The sequence below is a fragment of the Meriones unguiculatus genome, chromosome X (genome assembly GCF_030254825.1).
Source record: "Meriones unguiculatus strain TT.TT164.6M chromosome X, Bangor_MerUng_6.1, whole genome shotgun sequence".
NCBI lineage: Eukaryota > Metazoa > Chordata > Mammalia > Rodentia > Muridae > Meriones > Meriones unguiculatus.
In genome coordinates, this window is record NC_083369.1 from 71179466 (window position 1) to 71198341 (window position 18876).

Here is an 18876-nt window from a genome sequence, read left to right on the forward strand (position 1 = left end):
TATTCCTAATTGTCTGAGAAAGTACGGGAATGATTTCCATAGTGGTTATATCAGTTTACATTCCCACCAGCAATGGAGGAGGGTTCCCCTTTCTCCACAACCTCTCCAGCATGTGTTGTCTCTTGAGTTTTTGATCTTAGCCATTTTGATGGGTGTAAGGTGAAATCTCAGGGTCATTTTGATTTGCATCCCCCTGATGGCTAAGGACATTGAACATTTCCTTATATGTTTCTCTGCCATTCTATATTCTTCTACAGAGAATTCTCTGTTTAGCTCCATACCCCATTTTTTTAATTGGGTTGGTTGAATTATTGCCTTTTAACTTCTTTAGTCCTTTATATATTCCAGATATCATCCCTCTGTCAGATGTTGGGTTGGTGAAGATCCTTTCCCAATCTGTAGGCAGTCGTTTTGTTCTGACGACAGTGTCCTTTGCTTTACAGAAGCTTTTCTGTTTCATGAGGTCCCATTTATTGATTGTTGCTCTTAGGGCCTGTGCTGATGGTGTTCTGTTCCCTCTACCATAATTTTTCCCTACTGTTTTATAATTTTCTTTTAACTCTATGTTATATATTCACTTTCATTTAAAAGAATCGTTAAGTGACTACATCATAATGCATGATGTCTGTAAATATTTCAAATGAGAAAAATACCCCTAAAAATTCAAAACTAAGATCTAAAAATGAATGGAAAAACTAACATTTCTGAGCCTGAGATACCTTAGAATTCTTGTTCCCAGTGTCATCCATTTACAAATATCATAGTTTTATTTTTTTAAATAAAAGTTTGCATTTCATCTGTTGAGAAGTCCATGTAGTTCAACAATAGCTTTCTTCTGATACCAAGGAGGTGCCAGTTGTTCAGTCCATAAACCTCATTACCTCAGCAACCTCAGTCTGATGCTGGAGTCCCAGGGATGTTAACTTCTGGGAAGGGAAGTGTCAAATTTCTCTAAGATGGAGCACCTAATAAGTCACTATCTCTACAGTAGCAGGTCACATGCTCAGGAGTATTTGGACAACACAAGTTGAACGTCATGATGGGAACGTGAGTAGAGGCACAAACTTGGGTGGGAAGGGAAGAGGAATGGATGTGGGAAAAGTTGTAGTACATGAGGGTGAAAATAAAAAGAAAAACGCCATACAAAATTTGCAAACTACTAATAAAATAAATAGTAAGAAAAATTAAAGAAAATGCATTATGAAAGAAAAGCATAATAAAACTAGTATTTACCATATTAATATTAGGCAAAGAAAATAATCAAACGCAGATTATTACCAGAATAAAAGGAATATTTCAGAGTCATAAAGGGGTCAATTTATCAAGAAAATAAAAGACTAATAAATACAATTAACAGGAGAGCTACAAAATGCATAAAGCAGAAACTGAAATTTTTTTTGGGAAATTTTAAAAGGAAAAATGGACTGATTCATAGAGCTGGAGATAAAAATATATATAAAAATGTATAGTTACCATGATGAATTTGACTGAATAATACTATGAATAAATTCAATAAGAATAAAGACATAATAACTCCAACAACTAAATTGGCTTAACTGATGTTTTCTTTTTTATTATTCTCAATTTTTATATTAAATAGTTTATTCACTTTGTTATCCTAGCTGTAGCCACACTCATTCCCTCCCAATATTACTCTCCCTTCCTCATCTCCTCCTATGCCCTTCCCCAAGTCCACTGATAAGGGTGGTCCTCCTGTTCCCTCTGATCCTAGTCTATCAGGTCTCATCAGGACTGGCTTCTTTGTCTTCCTCTGTGGCCTGGTGAGGCTGCTGCCTACTCAGGGAGAGGTGATCAAAGAGCCACCCACGAAGTTCTTGTCAGAGACAGCCCATGTTCCACTTACTAGGGAACCTCCTCGGAGATTGACCTGCCATGGGCTAAATCTGTGCAGGGGTTCTAGGTTATTTCTATGAATGGACCTTGGTTAGAATATCAGTCTCAGAAAAGACCCATGGGCACAGATTTCTTGGTTCTGTTGCTCTCCTTGTGGAGCTCCAGTCCCTTCAAGGCCTTTCTACCTCCGTCTTCTTTCATAAGATTCCCTGCATTCTGCCCAAAGTTTGACTATGAGCCTCAGCATTTGCTTTGATAATCTGCTAGGTACAGTCTTTCAGAGACCCTCTGTGGTCAGATGTTCTCCCTTTTCCAATGTCTTTCTCATTTGCTTTTCTTAGTAACGACTGACCAGCATACTCAGGGTCCTGCTTCTTGATTTTCTTCTTTAGGTTTTTAGTAAGTTTATCCTAATATATATGTCTAATATACACTTATTAGTGAGTATTTATCATGTGTATCTTTCTGCTTCTAGGATACCTCACTCAGGATGATCTCTTCTTGTTCCCACCATTTGCCTGCAGTTTTTATGATTTCCTTGTTTTAAATTGCTGAGTAGTAAATGTACCACTATTTCTGTATTCATTCCTCAGTTGAGGGACAAGTGGGTTGTTTCCAGATTCTGGCTATTACGAATAAAGCTGCTACAAACGTGGTTGAGCAAAAGAACTTGTTGTGTAATTGAGCATATTTTGGACATTTGCCTAGGAGTAATATAGCTGGACCTTGAGGAAGCAATATTTCTAATTGTTTGAGAAAACACCAGATTGATTTCCAAAGTGGTTGTACAAGTTTACATTCCCACCAGCAGTGGAGGAGGGTTCCCCTTTCTCCACATCCTCTGCAGCATGTATTGACACTTGAGTATTTGATCTTAGCCATTCTGATGGGTGTAAAGTGAAATCTCAGGGTCGTTTTGATTTGCATTTTCTTGATAACTTAGGAAGTTGAGCATTTCTTTAAGTGTTTCTCTGCCATTCGATATTCTTCTATTGAGAATTCTCTCTTTAGCTCTGTGACCTATTCTTTAATTGGATTATGTAATTTATTGCTTTTTAGCTTCGTGAGTTCTTTAAATATTCTGGATATTAGCCCTCTGTTAGATATAGGGTTGGTGAAGATCTTTTCCCAGTCTGTAGGCTGGCATTTTGTTCTTAAGACAGTGTCTTTTGCTTTACAGAAGCTTTTCAGTTCCATGAGCTTGCATTTATTGATTGTTGATCTTGGAGCCTGTGATGTTGGTGTTTTGTTCAGGAAGTTGTCTCCTGTGCCAATGATGTTCAAGGCTCTTCCCCAATTTTCCTTCTAACCAGTTTAGTGTGACTGGTCTTATGTTGAAGTCTTTGATCTTCTTGAATCTTAGTTTTGTGAAGGGTGATAAATATGGATCTATTTGCATTTGCTATATTTAAACATTCAATAAGAGCAGCACCATTTGTTGAAGATGCAGTCTTTTTTCCATTGTATGGTTTTTGGCTTCTTTGTCAAAAATCAAGTACCATAGTGTGTGGGTATTTCTGTGGCTTCTATTAGATTCCTTTGGTCCACCATTCTGTTTCTATGCCAGTACCATGCAGTTTTTATTACTATTGCTCTGTAACACAGCTTGAGATCATGGACAGAGATACCTCCAGACAATCTGTTGTAGTACATATTTTTTTTTAGCAATTTTGGGTTTTTGTTTTTCCATATGAAGTTGAGAATTTTTCTTTCACGGTCTGTAAAGAAATGTGTTGATATTTTGATGGGAATTGCATTGAATCTGTAGATTGCTTTTGGCAGGATGGCCATTTTCATTACGCTAATAAAAAACTCCACGAACATAGGTGATCTTTCCATTTTCTAATATCTTCTACAATTTATTTCTTCTAAGACTGGAAGGTTTTTTCTATCATACAAGTCTTTCAGTTGTTTGGTTAGAGTCACACCAAGGTACTTTACGTTATTAGTAGCTATTGTGAAGAGCGTAATTTCCCTATACAAGAGGGCTAATGATATTTTTTTTTCAGTTAATTTTGTATTCAGCCACTTTGCTGAAGGTGGTTATCAGATGGAGTAGTTCTTTGAACTTTTGGTGTCACTCATGTATACTGTCATATCATCTGAAAATAGTGATACTTTGACTTCTTCCTTTTTTGATTTGTATCCCCTTGATATCCTTTAGTTGTGTGATTTCTCTAGCTAGGATTTCAAGTACTATATTGAAAAGATATGGAGAAAGTGGGCAGTCTTGCCTTGTCCCTCATTTCAGTGGGATTGATTTAAGTTTCTCTCCATTGAGTTTGATGTTGGCTATAGGCTTGCTGTATGTTGTCTTTCCTATGTTTAGGTATGTGTCTTGTAACCCAGCTCTATCCAAGACATTAAACATGAATGGGTTTTGGATTTTTTCAAATGTTTTTTCAGCATCTAGGGAGATGATTATGTGGTTTTTCTCCTTCAGATTCTTTATATGATTAATTACATTGTTGGATTTCTGTATATTAAACCACCCCTGTATACCTAGGATGAAGACTACTTGGTTACATTGGATGATATTTTTGATGTATTCTTGGATTCAGTTTGCAAGCATTTTATTGATTATGTTTTTTCATCAATGTTCATAAAAGTCTGTCTGAAGTCCTTTATTTTTTGGGGGGAGTCTTTGTGTGGTCTGGGTATCAAAGTGACTGTGACTTCTTAGAATGAGTTTGTAATGTTCCTTCTGTTTCTATTTTGTGGAATAGTTTGGAGAAAATTGGAGTTAGCTTTTTTTTAAAGGTATGATAGAATTCTGCATTGAAACCATCTGGCACTGGGTTTTTTTTTTTTTTTTTTTTGAAAAGGTGATTTTCCTAAAACCTCTGCTCTGATGAAGCCCATGGTAGCTCAGTAACCAATTGGTTTCCCATAGTAAGAGGAACAGGGACTATCTCTGACAGAAACTTAATGGCAGGCTCTTTGACCTCCCCATCTCCCAAGGGAGGAGCAGTCCTGCTAGGCCACAGAGGAGGACATTGCAGCCAGTCCTGAAGATACCTGATAAAACAGGGTCAGATGAAAGGGGAGGAGGTCTTCCCCAATCAGTGGACTTGGAAACCGGTAGGGAGGAGATGAGGGAGGGCGTTGGAGGGAATGAGAGAGCAGGATACAGCTGGGATACAGAGTTAATAAAATGTAACTAATAATAAAAATAAGTAAATAAAATTTAAAAAAGAAAGGGTGATTTTGATGACTGCTTCTCTTTTCTTGGGGGATATATGACTATTCAATCTATTTTGCTGATCTTGATTTAATTGTGGTAAAATGTACCTAACAAGTAAGTAGTCCATTTCATTTAGATTTTCAAATTTTACGGCATATAGGCTTTTGTAGTAAGACATATTGATCGTTTAGATTTTCTCACTTCTATGTCCCAAGTTTAGTTTCTGATTTGACTGATTGGGATAGCTTCTCTCTGCCTTTTAGTTTGGCTAAGGTTTTGTCTATTTTGTTGATTTTCTCAAAGAACCAGCTCTTGGTCTCATTGATTCATTAAATTGTTTTGTTGTTGTTTGTGTGTTTGTTGTTTCTAAATCATTGATTTCAACTCTGAGTTTGATTATTTTCATTCATCTATTCCTCTTCCTTGTGTCTGCTACTTTTTCTTTCGGGGGCTTTTAGGTGTTCCGTTAAGTTGTTTTTAGCAGATGTTTCCAACTTCTTTCTGGAGGAACTTAGTGCTATAAACTTCCTTCTTAGAACAGCTTTCATTGTGTCCCATAAGTTTGGATAAGTTGTGCCTGCATTTTCATTGAATGAATTTTAGGATGACTCTATTTTTTTTTTTTTTTCATTTCTTCCCTTACCAAGCTGTCTTTGAGTAGAGAGTACTTTAGTTTTCATGTGTATGTATGCTTTTTGTTATTTGTGGTGTGTTAAGGTCTAGTTTTAGGCCATGGTGGTCTGATAGAATACAAGAGATTATTTTGATCTTCTTGTATCTGTTTAATCTTGATTTGAGCCTGACAATATGGTTGATTTTTGAGAAGGTTCCATGAGGTGCTGAAAAGATATACTCTTTTGAGTTTGGATGAAAAGTTCTGTAGATATCTATTTGTGAAGTTCATATGATTTAGGCCCTCTGTAAGTGTCATTATTTCCCTGTTTAGCTTCTGTCTAGATGATCTGAACCTTGGTGAGAGTAGAATGTTGAAGTCTCCCACTATTAAGTGTTAAGATAAATGTGTTATTTAAGCTTTTATAATGTTTCGTTTACAAATGTAGGTGCTCTTTTATTAGGGGCACAAATGTTCAGGATTATGATGTCCTCCTGGTGGATTTTTCCTTTGATGAGAATGAAGTGCCCCTCCTCGTCTTTTTTGATTAATTTTGTTTGAAAGTCTACCTTATTAGATATTAGGTTAGCTACTCCAGCTTGTTTTCTGGGTCCATTTGCTTGAAAAACATTTTTTAGCCCTTTACTCTGAGCTACTGTTTATCTTTGTTGCAGAGGTGTGTTTCCTGGGTGCAGCAGAATTTTGGATCGGGTTTTCCACAACCATTCTGTTAGTCTGTCTTTTTATTGGAGAGTGTGTCCTTTGATGTTGATAGATAATAGTGACCAATAAATGTTAGTTCCTTTTATTGTGGAGTTGGTGGTGTTTCTGTGTTTCAATGCTTGTTTTCTTTTAATATTTTTGGGAGGTTATCTATTTCCTGTGTGTGTGTGTGTGTGTGTGTGTGTGTGTGTGTGTGTGTGTGTGTGTTTAGGGGGTGTAGTTCATTTCATTGGATTGGAGTTTTCCTTTTAATATCTTCTGTAGGGCTGGGTTGTTGTGTAGATACTGTTTAAGCTTACTTTTGTCATGAAATATTTGGTTTTCTCTATCTATGTTGATTGAAAGCTTTGCTGGGTGTGGTAGTCTGGATTGGCATCTAAGTCTGTATGACATCCCCAGGACCTTCTGGCTTTCATAACTTCTGTTGAGAAGTCTGGTATGGTTCTAATAGGTCTATCTTGGCCTTTTTCCCTTGCTGCTTTTAATATTTTTCTTTGTTTTGTAGATTTAATGTTTTGACTATCATGTGATTGTGATCTGGTCTAGTCTATTTGGTGTTCTGTAGGCCTCTTGTATGTTTATAGACATCTCTTTCTTTAAGTTGGGAAATTTTTCTTACATGATTTTCTTGAAAATATTTTCTGGACCTTGGAGCCTGGAATCTTCTTTTTCGTCTATTCCTTTTATTCTTAGATTTCATGTTTATGGAGTCTTGGATTCCCTGGATGTTTTTTTTTTTTGTTTGTTTGTTTGTTTGTTTTTTGGAAATTTCCTGATTTTACTTTTTCTTTGAGAGATGTATCAGTTTCTACAAGTATATCTTCACCACCTAAGATTCTCTCTTCCATCTCTTCTATTCTGTTGGTAATGTTTACGTTTGTGGTTCCTGATCTTTTCTCTAAGTTCTCCAGCTCCAAGGTTTTCTCTCTTTGTGTTTTCTTTATTGATTTTAGTTCTGTTTTCATATTCTTGCATCATTTTCTTCATCTGATGACTGTGGATTCCTGTCTTTCCATGATGGCCTCTATCTTTTTGTTTGTTTCCTCTCTATATGCCACTAATTGTGCCTCTATTTGTTTGGCTGTATTTATTTTAGAGCTTTGTTAATTTCCTCTCTAAATGCCTCTACTTGTGCCTCTACCCACACCTCTATTTATTTGGTTGTATTTGGCTGTAAATAGCTTTGTTCATTTCCTCTTTATCTGACTCTAATATCTGGATAAGCCTATAATTGAGATCATTTTCCTGTGTTTCCAATGAATTAACATTTCTTTTGATTTTGGGGTTTGCTGGTGAATTTATGGTATCCTGATTTCTGCTGGATATTTTCTTGTGCAGAACTCTAGACATCTGCTTATCTTTAACTTTTGCTGTTTGTTCCTGGAGTCTGAACTTCAGACTCCTCCATCTTTCTCTGCAGTCTTGAGTAGTCTTCAGGAAGATGAGAGAAGTCCACTGGTTTGAGAGTGGATGTTGGTGTTTCAGCTGCAGCTAAGGGAGGAAGGTTACAGGAGCAGGTGTACAAGTGGGGGCAAGCAACAGTGGATGAGCAAGAGCAGGTGTGTGCATGAAAGTGTGCCTTGAAGGACAGGGTGCTAGAGTGTGTAAATGCCTGGAATTTGTAGCTTAAGCACGGTAGGGTGTGCTGTTGTTGACACTATTTGTGGGAGCAATGTGTATGCGCCGGTGTCCTAAGTACCTCAGTGGCCTACGGGCATGTCTACTGTCTTCCTGATATTCAGATATGTCTAGGCTCCAAAAATTGTTTGCCTGGACTCCACTGGCAGACCCTTAGAACAGGGGTTTCAATCTTGAGAAAGCTCTCCGAAGGATCTCTGTGTTGCCAACAGTGAGGTTGTGGATGGGAGAGATCCAATATCTGGCTGCTAGTGTAGAAGGGCTATGCATGCCCTCAATTGAAGGCAGACACACTGCCAGCATGCCTAATTGGAAAGCACAGTGGTTCCCTCTGTTCTCTACTCTTAGATATGTGCCTGCAGGGTAAATGAATGTTGGGTCTTCAGATTGGGCCCAACATTGGTTTGATATTCCCTTAATCTCTGCTCTGTCTCTTCTATCTTTGTCCCTGCAGGACTTGTGGTCAGGGTAAGTTTTGGACTGATGCTTTTGTAGTTACTGTTCTCCGTCCTAAGTAGCAGATGCCATGGAGACTGAAGAAGACACCCTCTAACTATACAAGATATCCTATTATTTTATAATAGGGTACCAACACTTTGTGAGAGCAGCATAACTCCTCAGTGTGTTCGAAAAAATATCCTTTATAAAAATTTATTTTTTATTAATTACAGTTTATTCACTTTTTATCCCAACTGTAGCCCTTTCCTAATCCCTCCCAATTCCACCTTTTCTCCCTCTTTCTCCATCCATGCTCTTTCCAAAGTCCACTGATAGGGGAAGTCCTCCTCCTCTTCTGGCTTTTCCTAGTCTACCAGGTCTCATCAGGACTGGCTGCATTGTCTTCCTCTGTGGCCTGGTAAGGCTGCCCCACCTCAGGGGGAGGTTATCAAAGAACAGGCCACAAAGTTCATTTCAGAGACAGTTCCTGTTCCCTTAACTAAGGAACCCACTTGGACACTGAGTTGCCACAGGCTACATCATTACAGGGGTTCTAGGTTAGCTCCATGCCGTTGTTGGATTATCAGTTTCAGAAAACATCCCTGTGCCCAGATTATCTTTATTTTTTTGCTCTCCTTGTGGAGCTTCTGTCCTCTCCAGGTCTTTCTATCTCCCCCTTCTTTCATAAGATTCCCTGCACTCTGCACAAGGTTTAGCTATTAGTCTCAGCAGCTGCTTTGATATCCTGTTGGGTAGAGTCTTTCAGAGGCCCTCTGTGATAGGCTCCTGTCCTGCTCCCTGTGTTCTTTCTCTCCCCACGTCCTTCCCATTTGCCTTTAAGAATGAGGATTGATCAACTTACCCAGGGTCCTCCTTCTTGATTAGCTTCTTTGGTATGCATATTTTATTATGATTATCCTATATTATATGTCTAATATCCACTTTTAAATGAGTATATACCATGTGTGTCTTTCTGCTACTGGGATACCTCAATGAGGATGATCCTTTCTAGTTCCCACCATTTGCCTGAAAATTTCATGATTTCCGTATTATTAATTGCTGTGTAGTATTTCATTGTGTAAATGTACCACAATTCTGTATCCATTCCTCAACTGAGCGACATCTGGGTTGTTTTCAGCTTCTGGATATTACAAATAAAGCTGCTGTGAACATGGTTGAGAAAATGTCCTTGTATACTTTAGCATATTTTGTGTCCTTTCCCAAGGAGTTCAAGGTTCTTCCTCAGTTTTTCTTCTAACAAGTTTAGTGTGCCTAGTTTTATATTGAGGTTTTTGATCCACTTGTACTTTAGTTTTGTGCAGGGTGATAAATATGGATTTATTTGCATTTTTCTACATCTAGATAGCCAGTTAGACGAGCACCATTTTTTGAAAATACTGTTTTTTTCCATTTTATGGTTTTGGCATCTTTGTCAAAAATCAGTTGTCCATATGTATTTAGGTATTGATCCACCATTATGTTTCTATGCTGTACAATGTAGTTTTTACTACTGTTGCTCTATAGTATAGCTTGAGATCAGGGATGGAGATACCTCTAGAAAATCTTTTTGTAGAGGATTGTTTTAGCGATTCTTAGTTTCCTATTATTCCATATAAGATTGAGATTTTTTTCTTTCAAGGTCTGTAAAGAATTCTGTTGGTAATTTGATAGGGATTGCATTGAATCTGTAGACTGTTTTTGGTAAGATGGCCATTTTTACTGTATTACAACTGTCAAGCAATGAGCATGGGAAATCTTTCTATCTTCTGATATATTCTTCTATATCAGAAGTTTTTTTTTTATAAGTCTTTGACTTTCTTGTTTAAAATCACACAAAGGTATTTTATGTTCTTTGTGGCTATTTTGAATGGTTTTGTTTCCCTAATTTTTTTTAAATTTTTTATTTAACTTTTTTTTATTAATTACACTTTATTCACTTTGTATCCCCCCATAGGCCCCTCCCTCCTCCCCTCCCGACCCCACCCTACCTCCCCTTTCTGCATGCATGCCACTCCCCAAGTCCACTGATAGGGGAGGTTCTCCTCTCCTTTTTGATCTTAGTCTATCAGTTCTCGTCAAAAGTGGCTGCTCCCCCCTCAGGGGGAGGTGATCAAAGAGCAGGCCAATCAGATTATGTCAGAGGCAGTCCCTCTTCCCATTACTAGGTAACCCACTTGGACACTGACCAGCCATAGGCTACATCTGTGCAGGGGTTCTAGGTTATCTCCATGAATAGTCCTTGGTTGAAATATGAGTCTCTGGGAAGTTCCCTGTGTTCAAATTTTCTTGTTCTGTTGCTCTCCTTGTGGAGACCCTGTCCTCTCCAGCTCTTACTATTTCCCACTTCTTATATAAAATTCCATTCACTCTGCCTGAGAGTTGGCCATCAGGCTCAGCATCTGCTTTGATAGTCTGCAGGGCAGAGGCTTTCAGAGGCCCTCTGTGGTATGTTCCTAGTTTGTTTCCTGATTTCTTCTTCTGGCTTTCAGAGGCCCTTTGTAGCAGGTTTCTAGATTGTTTCCTATTTTCTTCTTCTTCTGATGTCCATCCTCTTTACCTTTCAGGTGGGGGATTGAACATTTTAGTTAGGGTCCTCTCTCTTGCTTGTTTATTTAGATGCATAGATTTTGGTGGGTTTGTCCTATGTTGTATGTCTATATGAGTGAGTATATACCATGTGTGTCTTTTTGCTAATGGGACAACTCACTCAGGATGATCCTTTCCAGGTCCCACCATTTACCTGCAAATTTCATGATTTCCTTGTTTTTCATTGCTGAGTAGTATTCCATTGTATAGATGTACCACAATTTCTGCATCCATTCTTCAGTTGACGGGCATCTGGGTTGTTTCCAGCTTCTGGCTATTACAAATAAAGCTGCTACAAACACGGTTGAGCAAATGTCCTTTTTGTGTACTTGAGCCTCTTTTGGATATATGCCTAGGAGTGGTATGGCTGGATCTTGAGGAAACGCTATTCCTAGTTGTCTGAGAAAGCGCCAGATTGATTTCCAGAGTGGTTGTACAAGTTTACATTCCCACCATCAGTGGAGAAGGGTTCCCCTTTCTCCACAATCTCTCCAGAATGTGTTGTCACTTGAGTTTTTGATCTTGGCCATTCTCATGGGTGTAAGGTGAAATCTCAGGGCCGTTTTGATTTGCATTTCCCTAATGGCTAATGAGGTTGAGCATTTCTTTAAGTGTTTCTCTGCCATTCGATATTCCTCTACAGAGAGTTCTCTGTTTAGCTCTGTTCCCCAATTTTAAGTGGATTACTTGGTTTGCTGTTTTTCAGCTTCTTTAGTTCTTTATATATACTGGATATTAGTCCTCTGTCAGATAAAGGTTTGTTGAAGTTTCTTTCACAATCTGTAGGCAGTTGCTTTGTTTTGATGACAGCATCCTTTGCTTTACAGAAGCTTTTCAGTTTCATGAGGTCCCAATTATTGATTGTTGCTCTTAGAGCCTGTGCTGTTGGTGTTCTTTTCAGGAAGTTGTCTCCTGTACCAATGAATTCTAGGGTATCCCTCACTTTTTTTTTTTTGACAATTTAATGTGTCTGGTTTTATGTTGAGGTCTTTGATCCACTTGGACTTCAGTTTTGTGCAGGGTGATAAGTATGGATCTATTTTCATTTTTCTACATGTAAACATCCAGTTAGACCAGCACCATGTGTTGAAAATGCTATCTTTTCTCCAGTGTATGCTTTTGGGATCTTTGTCAAAGATCAGGTGTTCATAAGTATGTGGGTTTATTTCTGGGTCTTCAATTCCATTGATCCACCATTCTGTTTCTATGCCGGTACCATGCAGTTTTTATAACTGTTGCTATACAGTACAACTTAAGATCAGGGTTGGAGATACCTCTAGAACATCTTTTATTGTAGAGGATTTCTGGGCCTTGGTGCAGGGAATCTTCTTTTTCTTCTATTCCTATTATTCTTAGGTTTTGTCTTTTTACGTTGTCTTGAATTTCTTGGATGGTCTGTGTCAGGAATGTTTTAGATTTAACATTTTCTTTGACAGATACATCTATTTCTTCCATTGTATCTTCCACACCTGAGAGTCTTTCTTCCAATTCTTGTACCCTATTGGTTATGCTAGCTCTGTAGTTCCTGCCTTCTTCCCTAAGTTTTTTCGCTCCACAATTTCTTCCATTTGTGTTTTTTTTTTTTTTTAATTTTTCCAATTCTATCTTCAGATCTTGATCCATTTTGTTGATTTCCTTCATCTGTCTGGCTGTATTTTCCTGTTTTTCCATCAGTTCCTTCAGCTGTTTGTTCGAACAATCCTCTGTTTCTTTTATTTCATTCAGTGATTTAAGCATTTCCTCTCTAAAGGCCACTAACTGTTTGCCTGCAGCTTCCTTCATTTCTTTACGTATTTTATTACTTTCCTCTGTTTTCTTCTTTATGAGCATAGATGTTAGGTCATCTTCTTGAATTTCAATTATGCTGGGTGTCTAGGGCTACTTGTTCCTAGATAACTGGATTCTGGAGATGCCATATTGCTCTGGCTTTTGTTGGTTGAACTTTTACACTGTCCTCTACCCATTGGGCTATCTTAGGTGTTTGATGTTAGTTTCTGGTGGTTCCTGGAATCCTGTGGTGGAGAGAATCCCTTTGGCAAGAAGATGGTTTATCCTGAAGGAAGCCTTCTCAGCTATTTGGGTATAGTCACTGGATGGCTGGTGTTTTTCAAGAGTTGCTACAGCTCACCTCAGGCACAGAGACCTGGGTGGTAACTGTGGTCCTTATTAGTCGAGAGGGCTCTCCTCTCACCAGGAGAAGTCTTGAAGACAGCTGCCCTGCTTCTGGGTTTCTTGCTGTATTTTTAGTGATCTGCTGCTGTAACCTGTGTGTCCTGAGGTTTGGTCGGTTTTGTTAGGGATAACTGGTTGCCCCTTGGAGCAGTATCTGGGGGTTGATCTCGGGGTTCCCGGTCTTTTGTAGGTCTGAGATTGGGGCTCTGTACCCCAGTACCCAAGGGGCAATCTGTGGCGGGTGAGTACTGCTCTCCTGGTAACAGCAGGCTATCTGGGGTACAGCAGGTCCCTGGGTTGGGCTAGTCTGTAGGACCTTTTCCGGGGATATACTGGGTGTCCTAAGTCCTTCCTCTTTGCTTCATTCCTTGTTCCTTGTGAGGGTTTCTCCAGACAGTGACTTCAAGACTCTGGTGTCCTGGAGCATACAGTTCTGTCTGTAAGGAGTAGTTGGTACAAAGCAGGTCTCTGGGCTGACGGTGCAGGCCTGCCTGCTAGTCTGCGGGAGCTGGGTTCCCAACAACTCTGTGCTCCCAGCCCGGATCAGTGATGGTGCCGTGTACTCACCTGTCTGCGAGACTTTCCCCAAGCAAAGCCTAGGTGACCCAAGACAGCACGGTTTCCTTCCTTCCCTGTGGGGCCCTCTCTGGACAGGGATTCCCAGGCTCTGTTGTAGTGGGGCGTGCAGCTAGTCTGTACCAGTGAGCTGGGCGGGCAGCAGCTCTCAGTGCTGGTGGCAGGAGCTCAGTTGTGATGGCGGTGGTTAGCCGAGGTCTGCCAGACTTCTTCCAGGGAAAGACTGGGTGACCAGTCTCACAACTTTCCTTCCCCGTAGGTTTTCTCAAGACTGGGACTCCCAGTCTCTGGTGTTTTTGTGCCCACCAATCATCCTGGGAAAGTGATCGGGACATGCAGGCGTGTGGTTCTGGTCCTGCGTCCTAGTGCCTGCGGGTCCTGGGGATCTCTTCTGGGTTCTTGCTGGGTGACCTGAGAGTGGACCAGACTGATTCCCTCGCCGTGGGGGTTTCCCCTCACCTGGGAACCTTGATCGCTGTTGTTTTAAGTCCCAGAGTTCAGTCTCTTGGTCGCTGTACGGAGAGTGTTGTCCTGTTCCTCAGACACAGTGTTCTCCTGGTGCCGCCATCTTGGCCCCCCTTCCCTAATTTCTTTTTCAGCCCATTGTCTTTTGTATGCAGGAGGACTACTGACTTTTTTTTTTTTTAGTTACTTTTGTATCCAGCCACATTGCTGAAGGTGTTTATCAGTTGTAGGAGATCCCTGGTAGAAATTTTAGAGTCATTTCATGTATACTATCATAACCTTATACTCACAGGTAAAGATGTCTATCACCTGTCATCAAAGAAGCCTCTCATTACCGTAAATGCAGATTACCACAACGGACCACTATAACTAGACACAATTCAGAAATCAACAGACCATGGTGAACCCAGACCCAATGGAGACATCTACATCATAACATTTGATTATATAGTTCAGGGATTGAATGACAGAGGGGCAGAAAGACTGTAAGAGCCACAATATTAAAAGTCTGCTGTGAGAATGTCTGTCTGAGATTGCTTCATAAAGTAAACAATAGCATTAGTAATAGGCATACTAATGTGGATGGGAGTGATTGCACTTAGTCCTAACCCTAGATAAAGAACTATATGCAACCAATGGTTTGTGGGGAAATAGAGACTTAGCTCCTCTCCCAAGGATGAGGCCCCTTATTGGTTATCCATCCATCCACACACACACACACACACACACACACACACACACACGGCTTGATGGGCTTTATTTCTATATTTGTGTATATGTGTGTGTGTTTGTGTGTGTGTGTGTACTAAAAATAACCAAAGAAAAAGAGGCTATCAATTTGAGATTGGATGGCATTGGGAGGGATTGGGGGAAATATACCTGGGAAGCGCTGGAGGAAGAAATTGGAAGGGGAAAGTGATATAATTCTGTTTTAATTTTAACTATATTAAAATATAAATACATTTTCAAAACAACAAAAAGTGTTCCTTTTGTCATAGTAGTGCATAATTATATATCACCATATTTTATATAAACTTTGTATATGACTACATACATACTCATCCTCAGTACTTTATTTTTAAAGTTGTAATACATTATTGGAGACCATACTTTTTACATCAAAAGCTCATGAGGCTATCAACTCTGACTGCCTTTCTGTTTGATCAAAAATTCCTCCACAGGGTTAATACAATGGTGTTTCTATATTATTAATTAACTGATTCTATAACTGAAACACTTTGACTCCTTCCTTGTTCATTATTTGGGTTTATGAATTCAGCCCTCATTTATATGCATATAAACACAAAATTATGAACCAAAATATTTGCATTGTGTCAGGCCTGTAGCTCACTTACTACTGGAAGACTATCAAGATCCCTTATAAATCTTTAGAAGGGACCACTGATTGTCCATCCAACACACTTAACAATTTCACTATTTCAAACTACATGTTTATATTTGCAAATGTAGTCAATGTGAAAGGAAGTTCTAATTCCATGGTTATCCTCACTCTTTATCCAGTTCTGATTTTATTATCCCTCTCAGAAAATATGGATTGTTAACATTATTTGATACACAGCCAGAATTTTGTCTCCAGTGCTTCAAATTAGCTCACTTCATTTTTAAGACAACCTTGTTACCTTAGCATATGTTAGGCTGACAAAAGTTAATCAGAACACTCATTTAAAGAAATAAAAACTACTGAATTTACTAAACAATGCACACACAAAGACTTGTGTGATCTATTATCAAATATTAGTTGTATAAGCAACCTTAGTTGTATAAGCAACCCAGCCAGCCATTGACTGAACACATGTATGATCCCAATCATCTCCAGAGGCAAATGGCTGCCATTGTTCAGAACAAATTCCTACCTCCCACTACCATCTCAAACACATGGGTTCTGGGCAAATAGTGCAAGAATTTGTGTAAGTTTATTCTTTACTGCTACAGTGTGCTTTTAAAAATACAGTGTATAGTATATGGGCAAACTGAATGGAACCTGATTTGTAAGTTATTTCAATATCCTCTATGCCACTAATCTTAGCTTGAGACCCCTGGTCTGGCATGGTACTAATTCCATCTGTCATATGAATGTCTTTTATAAAAGTTCTACTTCAGAAATTATTTCATTGGGCCCAGGGCATGTTAGACTAAGCCCATGATCCCAGCACTGAGGAGGCTGAGACAGGAAATTTTCTGTGAGTTCAAGGCTAGCCTGGTTTAAACAGTATATTCCAATTATAGTCCCCTTTCTCATCTCATCCTGGTCCTGCCATTCCTCCTGCTTCCCTCCTGTCTCCCTTCCCTGGTCTACAGAGTTACTGTTGTGGGAGGGTGCAGCCCACTCTGAGTTGTGTTCTATAAGAAAGCCATTCAAGGATGTATCATTAGACAAAGACTACATAGTAAAACACTGTCTCAGAAGAAGAAGAAGGTGGGGGAAAAAGAGAAGATTAATTATTCTCTGAGAGGAAATAAGGAAATAAATGCTAATATATTCTAATTAACATATTAAAATCTTCTTAAAGCAAAGAAAATAAAAAACAAAATTGTTTTTTTTATTTTTTAAGTTTTTTTTAATTTTAATTTTTTCTTATCAGTTACATTTTATTAACTCCGTATCCCAGCCCTGTCCTGATCCCTCATTCCCTCCCAGTCCCTCTCTCCCTCCCTCCCTCATCTCCACTGTGCCCCTTTCCAAGTCCACTGATAGGGGGGGACCTCCTCCCCATTCATCTGATCCTGTTTTATCAGGTATCTTCAGGACTGGCTGCAAAGCCCTCCTCTGTGGCTTAACAGGACTGCTCCTCCCTTCGGGGGTGGGGAGGCCAAAGAGCCAGTCATTGAGTTCCTGTTAGAAATAGTCCTTGTTCCCCTCACTTTGGGAAACCAATTGCTTACTGAGCTACCACAGGCTACATCTGAGTGAAGGTTCTAGGTTATATCCATACATGGTCCTTGGTTGGATGTCAGTCTCAGAAAAGACCCTGTGCCCAGATATATTTGGTCCTTGTGGAGCTCCTATCCTTTCCCCATCAGACTAACTCCCCTTCTTTCTTATGATTCCCTGTACTCTGCCAAAGGTTTGGTCATGAGTCTTTGCTTTGAAAACACTGCTAGTTAGAGTCTTTCAGATGCGCTCAGTAGACTCCTGTCATACATTCAATGCACATCCCATCTGTCTTTCTAAATGAGGATTGATCATCTTACCCCATTTCTGCTCAATTGATTATCTTTTTTAGGTGTACAGATTTCATTATGTTTATCATATCTTATAGGTCTATATAAGTGAGTACATACCATGTTTGTCTTTCTCCTTCTGGGATATTTCACTCAGAATGATCTTTTCTAGATCCCACCATTTGCCTGCAAATTTCATGATTTCCTCCTTTTTGATTGCTGAGTAGTATTCCATTGTGTAAAACTACCACAATTTCTGTACCCATTCCTCCGTTGATGGACATCTGGGTTGTTTCCAGGCTCTGGCTATTACAAATAAAGCTGCTATAAACATGGTTGAGCAAGTATCCCTTTTGTGTACTTGAGCAAACTTTGGGTATATACCTAGCAGTGGTATAGCTGGGTCTTGAGGAAGCACTATTCGTAATTGTTTTAGAAAGCACCAGGAAAAAACAAAATTGTAATATACCATTTTTATCATTAATATCCAAATATGGAATACTACTCAGCATTTAAAAACGGGGAAATCATGAAATTTTCAGGGAAATGGTGGGACCTAGAGAAGATCACCCTGAGTGAGGTATTTCAGAAGCAGAAAGACACATATGGTATATTCTCACTTATAAGTGGATATTAGACAAATAATATAGGATAATCAGACTAAAATCTGTACATCAGAAGAAGGATCCTGGGTAAGATGCTCAGTCTTCATTCACAAAGGCAAACAAGATGAACATCTGAAGAGGGAGAAAACAAGGAACAGGACAGGAGCCTACCACAGAGGGCCTCTGAAAGACTCTGCCCAACAGTCTATCAAAGCAGATGCTGAGACTAATAGCCAATCTTTCAGCAGAGGGCAGGGAATCTTATGAAATAAGGGAGAGATAGAAAAACCTGGAGAGGACAGGAGCTCCACAAGAAGAGCAACAGAACCATAAAATCTGGACACAGGGGTCTTTTCTGAGACTGATCCTCTAACCAAGGACCATGCATGGAGATAACCTAGAACCCCTGCTCAGATGTAGGCCATGGCAGCTCAGTGTCAAAGAGTGCTCCCTTGTAAGGGGAACAGGGACTGTCTCTGACATGAATTTAGTGGCTGGCTCTTTGATAACCTCCCCCTGAGGGGGGTAGCCTTACCAGGCCACAGGGGAAGACAATGCATCCAGTTTTGATGAAACCTGATAGGCTAGGGTCAGATGAAAAGGGAGGAGGACCACCCCTATTCAGTGGACTTTGAAAGGGGCATATGAGAAGAAGGGGGAAGGGCGGAAGGAAGGGACTAGAGTTAGGATACAAAGTGAATAAACTATAATTAATAAAAATTAAATAATTTTTGGAGGCTAAATTGATCCATTTTAGGCTTTATTTTTTAATCAAATTTTTATTTTTTATATTAATTACAGTTTATTCACTTTGTGTCCAAGCTGTAGCCTCCTCCCTA